Source organism: Pseudorasbora parva, chromosome 23 (genome assembly GCF_024679245.1).
Source record: "Pseudorasbora parva isolate DD20220531a chromosome 23, ASM2467924v1, whole genome shotgun sequence".
Lineage (NCBI taxonomy): Eukaryota > Metazoa > Chordata > Actinopteri > Cypriniformes > Gobionidae > Pseudorasbora > Pseudorasbora parva.
The window spans coordinates 21,160,178-21,166,177 of NC_090194.1; the positions used below are offsets into that span (position 1 = coordinate 21,160,178).

Sequence of the window (6,000 nt, forward strand, 5' to 3'; positions counted from 1 at the left end):
ATTTGTGCTGCAGATGCAGTTGGCTGGAGGGACAGTGAGGGGAACATAACACAGATAAACTCCTTTATAGATATATGGGATAAATCACAGAAGGGGACAGAACAGAGTCTTTCTAAAGACGAAATACACTGAAGTTTAGTTTAGACTTATTGTGCTTAGGGGTCAAGTCTTATAAATATCACCAATGTGATTTGGTGAATTGCGAAGCTCCTTTAACTGGGGATATATTTGGCTGCTGGGCCATGCTGTTACCTGCCCTAGGGATGTCTATATAGTAACTGGCTGGGCAGAACAAATGGTGCAAACCGAGCAGGCAATCATTCGAAAGGTTCTCATTTCCATGATTTAAAGCTGTTGTGTGGAATTTTCTGGATGTATCCCAGTCAGCTTCCAGATGTTGATAGTTTGACTTCCTGAAGAGCAACACTGTGATTCTGTGGTGTCCCAGCATGTAAAGTCAGTCCAGTCATTTCAATAGGTATTTATGTAATCTACAATTTCTCATGAAACTAACTGGGAGATATCAACGGGCATATGCAAGAAAAAGAGTAAAAAATTGTGAGATAATAATGTTATCGCCTATTAAAAAATGCTATAGGTTTAAATATTATTTATACTATATCTGCTATGTATGTATGTCCCCTTTGAACTGCATATGTGAATATTACGTAGACTTACTGTATACATCAAATTCATGCTTTAATAGTAGACTAATCATTGCAAGTTTTATCAGTCCAGTCTGTGACTTGCAACATAAACGTCTACGTTTAGCTTCAAAGGGTGTCTTCAACGACGGAATTATATATAATTGAAGGCCGTATTTTTGGCACAACAATTTTTTTCTCTCCTATTCTGTAGATTTTGACTATTTTCCTCCACTTGCTACTCCGTTTTTCTGCTACCACCATGCGCGCACAGCTGGATATACAATAGACAATAGACCATTTTTGCCTGCAAAATTTAGCTAATGTGACCACACCTTTAAGTGGTCGTAAGAGTGTTTGAGAAACCTGTTTGGAAACAATGCATTTAAGCGCACTTTCCCACTATCACTATCTGGGTTCGATTGACATCAGAGTTCAGTTCATTTGGATGATGTGATCGTTGTTTTCCAGACTCAGGTTCACACCCGTAAACCGTACTCAATATAAAATGGGTGATCAGGGGTATGGTTCATGTGAACTCTGGTATGGTTCGCTGCTGATTTGAATGGCGAACTGCTATTGGTTGCATATGATTGGATTTGTTTGCGTGTGTTCTCACTCACTGTTCTTACAAGAATTAGTGACACACTTCAGCAGGAATTAACTTCTGCATTCTTTAGAACATTCGCAGTATTCGCAGTTGTTGCAAGTGCCGTTATGTGTTGATGCTTTGAAAACAAAACCAAAGGTTCAAAAACCAAAATATAAAAGTGAGCTGAGCAATGCTATGCCTTTTGCCTCCTTCTCCTCTGCCATCATTACTAAGCAACAGGAGTAAACAGCTGCTGCTTTGAGGATGTTCTGACCCAAATATCCTAATGTGAACACAATCCAGCGGGGGCAGGGGGAAGGGGAGCAATCAACCTCTGGTTCGGTCCCTACACTGTAAAAAGTAATTCAGGGTGTTGTCTGTAGGAATTTATTTTAAAAAGTATATTTATTCCAATAAACTGATTTTCTTTTATTTTTGAATTAATTTAAGTTTTACATAAGTAAAAAGTGTGAATGTTTTTGCAACTTATTATTACCTATCAAAAAAATGATTTCCCTGACCTTCACAATAAATTGTTTCTACAAAACTCTATTTAAGTGTTTATATCTGAAGTAAAACGTCACGACACGCCCACATGCTGCAGCAGAACAACGAACGAGATCGTTGCGCGTTGTCACCTGGCTGTACCGGACCAGTTTCGGGTTTCTGTGGAGTTTTTGAGGATCTTACAACGTGCAACCGATGTAAGTATAGCTATTTACATTGCAAGTTAGGTTTTAGCCGAATGAGCACGCATTTTTTAACTAAAATGTAAAAGCGTCGCCTGTTTCAGACAGCATTAAGTTTGTCAGTTTTGCTGGCGCCGCATGAGGCCTACCGAAGGTCGTGAAATTAACAATAAAAGTTACGTTAACTGTTAGGTTTGTAGTTACTGTTATCCCCGCATGGCTGAAAAATATGAGGACATGACATAATATATTCCTGGTGTCTCTCTGCAACGTGGTATCATGAAAATTCGTAAATGTGTTGTTGTGTTGCAAAGCAGCTGTTTATGGACCTAACGTTAGTCCGCTTCAACATTGTTTAATCAGTTTTTAAATGCTTTAACTTAATCTGTTGATATATTTGTCTGAAATATTTTGAAACCATTTGATCTAGTAAAAAGATTATATATTTATTTTGCGTTGCATTAACATCAATGATCCTGATATTTTCCTAAATAAACTTTTGTTTCATCTGTGTTGCTTCTTTAGAAGACCATCAAATCTATTGGGAGGAAAAGTTCATGGAGTAGGTAAGCTTTTTAGTAGGTTGAATTGAGATAAATGTTTCAGAGGTTTGTTGTTATCTGTCATTTAAAGGAATTAAGGTAACCAAAAGTCAGTTATTGAGTGTCAGGAAAAAAGGAACGGAAAAAAAAGTATCATCCCTTTCTGATTTTTGGATTGCATTAAAATGAAAGGTTGTCAATTCTTGTGTTCCAAATAACAGTTAAACAATTGATGTATTACAGGTAAATGAAGAATTCCGAAGGTGTGCTGCAGTTCCACTAGAATCAGTGTTTATGTCCCAGCTGGACAAGTACTCCAAAACTTCTCGACCTGTTTAGTGCGAAGGGTGGAGCGGTTGGTCAACGCATCAATAACTTGTTAATGGAACTGATACAGGTGAGGCAAAAGTGGTAACAATGTTGCAGGGGCATATTCATACAATAAGTACTTTATTCTCTTGTCTTGCCTATAGATGAATATTGCAAAAAACATTTTTGTTTACAGCTGCTAATTAATTTTAAATATAAAAGAAAGAAATATGCCGGTAAGCTCTGTTAAATAGGTAGTACAGACCCACACTGATAATTGCATTGTAGTTATATTGCCTGCAAGATTCAGTTTTTCAATATTCATTTGCCAACTATAGGATCCAAGTACCTCTGTGGTGAAGGAGAGACTCTGAGATGTGAAAACATGGGAGAGAGTGGGCAAGAGCTCATCTCTGACTACTATGTAAGTATTGTTTAAAAAGCATAGTTTTAATTTTTTTGGGGGGGAAGCATTTATTCCTCAGATATCAATGTTATGTCTGTCTGAGTTTAATACGGAGCTGGAGTTGAGGATTGGTTAGCTTGTCTAAGAACAAATACTATAATTGGGTGGAAATGGCTTGTCTGATGGCTCAGTCAAAAGTTCAAAAACACACCTACAAACAACCAAACGTCTGCACAGGAACCAGTTATCAAAATTAATCTTTTGGTCTTCCAGTGGTTAGTAAACTTGATTTAAAATATACTGTCATATTTTTCAACTGCAGCTTCACAGAAGTAAAATCCTTGTTTACATGAATGCAGGAGTCATTATTTATCTGCTGATATAACTGTAAGAGTGGCATTTTCAGATACTTTTACTTAACCACACCTATGTGTTACCAGCTGAACCCCTCTCCCCTTTAAGGATTTAGGCCTTGGAGGTGACTTGTGTATGTGATTTAGTCTCGCAGGTTTGTTGTGTCAAGTGAGACTGTACTGAAAGTTGTACTATGAAGCCAGTTCAACAGGCCAGACTTACTGTGCAGGAGCTGGCTCGTCCAAACTTAAAACCTTTTGTGAACTTTTAATGTGTGATTTTATTGAAGGCTTTTGAAGATTGTTCTCTGTTGCCATTTATTGTTCTGTTTATGTCTCATACAGGGAAAAACAGAGAGCAGTGTGCACAAGGACTTGCGCAATATGCAGATATATGTCTGTCGTGAACCAGATGCAGTGGGCATCATCGTTGAGGGAGTCCTAGGGCATGTTGCCTGCTTCTGGGTATGACATATGCTCTGAACCTGCAGTATCCACCACAACTCTGCAAAACATCTGAGATGTTCCAAAGACTTTTTGTGGGACTTGACACACTGCGCCCAAAACCTTCCTCTTGATTCATGACAAACTTCTGATTTAGTTGGTCAAATGCCAGCCTCACACTCATAAATGGCAATCTTGTGTTTTTCAGAAGATTGTTCTGAATGTTTAATTGTTAATTGGCTAGTAGAATATGGCACAGATTGTACTTAAAATGTGTTCTTGTATTAATTTATTATGTTTTAATAAATATGAAAAGGTAATGTACTGTACATTTTATGTATCGCTCAGGTGAAGAGTCACTGTATTTTAATGTCAGTGTTAAGAGTACACAGATTGAACTTTGAAGGTGTTCAATGCTGCACTTAAAGATAAGGTCAGAAGTTTCTGTAATTTTTTATGTTACAAATGTTTACATTACCATTATTGTTACATTAAAATTGATTACAGAAAATGTACCCAATTGTTTATGACAGCTGTTATAGAGCAATAAACGTTGGAAACGAATACATCGCTTTCCTTATTTATTAAAGTTATGGCAATGATAACTAATTATTTAAAGTGGATTAAGAAATAATTTGTCTAAATTAATGAGTAAATTAATTAATTAAAATAAAAACAATTTTTATTTTAAATTTTACTTATTTTAACTAAGTATGATTTGGTCGATATGCTGCTCATTAACACAATGGTTAAACTCAAATGTTTTACTTTATCTTGTAGACTCTACTTAATTTTTTAGCATACAGTAAAATAGATAATACTGATTTTTACCAACTCAAAAAACCAAGAAGTTCACTAAACTTACAAAAAGTAGTTGGAAAATGTTGCCTTAATTTTTTTGAGTTTTATTTAAGTAACAGTTTTTACAGTGTAGTACAGTATTTATGAAGTCCGCTAATTTAATTGTAAAGCCATAGATATGTCACTGTCAGGTACCCAAATGTTTTGCTAGCGCATCGTCGTTAAATTTAAAGAATGGTTTGGGATATATTTTTGTTAAAGGTGCCCTAGAATGAAAAATTAAATTAACCTTGCCATAGGGAAATAATAAGAGTTCAGTACATGGACATCACCTACTGTGAGTCTCAAACAACATTGCCTCCTACTTCTTATGTAAATCTTGTGCATGAAAAACACCACGGAAAAAGAAGTGCTTCTCAACATAAACCCAACCATGACGCAAGCGTTGGGGATCATTTATATGCACGTCCCCAACATTTGCATATGTCCAAACGTGCATTGTCAGGCGGAGCTGATGCAGCCGAATCATCGGGACTGCAGGTAAACAAAGACACTTGAGGATAGCAAAAACGTCTCTCATGACACACGTCATGTTCAGGCTGTGCAGGAGACGTGAGGACTTTATGTCAACAGTCAGGGTTGAGGTTTATTATAATCGGATACCACAACAATTTATTTCAAAATCGTTAGTTTGTTCAGCCCATTTCAAGCAATTACAACTGTATTCCTGCAAGCAGTAAGTAGCGATTTTACCCACTTATTGACTGTTTAAACTATTTCTGATTAACGTAAATTGAAAGTTTCTTAGAGAGACAGCATTGTCTAGATGACACAAGATGCTAGTACAGTAACAATAGGAAACACCAAGGACCATACAAAACTAAATAGTGTGTCTAATGACAAAGGGTTATATTATTTTGTATTATAAAATACAACCGTAGATACGTTGCTTACAGATCGTTCACTTGATCCTTCTAGCAAACGTCACCTTTTCCACCTTTTTAAATTAAAATGACAGTCATTTGACAAGGCTATTAATTTTGTAAAAATATAAGTAATATATTTATATTTTAATAACTGAAGTAGGCCTATGATGTTTTCGCATGCTTGTTCAGAGTACATCACAGTCACTGCGTAACGTTAGCCTACATTGTGACTAACGTTATATAAACATGCAATATCGTTGATGAAAAAAGACAAGTCTAAAATGTAGACTGAAT

General features: G+C 36.2%; 1 long non-coding RNA gene across 1 annotated transcript; it reads left to right on the top strand.

The window, feature by feature from the left end:
- The first annotated feature begins 1,717 nt into the window (after positions 1-1,717).
- Positions 1,718-4,555, top strand: LOC137062615 (uncharacterized). Its single transcript, XR_010901256.1, has 5 exons — positions 1,718-1,940; positions 2,451-2,491; positions 2,711-2,864; positions 3,115-3,200; positions 3,881-4,555. It is a non-coding gene; the product is annotated as an uncharacterized lncRNA (long non-coding RNA).
- Positions 4,556-6,000: the final 1,445 nt, after the last annotated feature.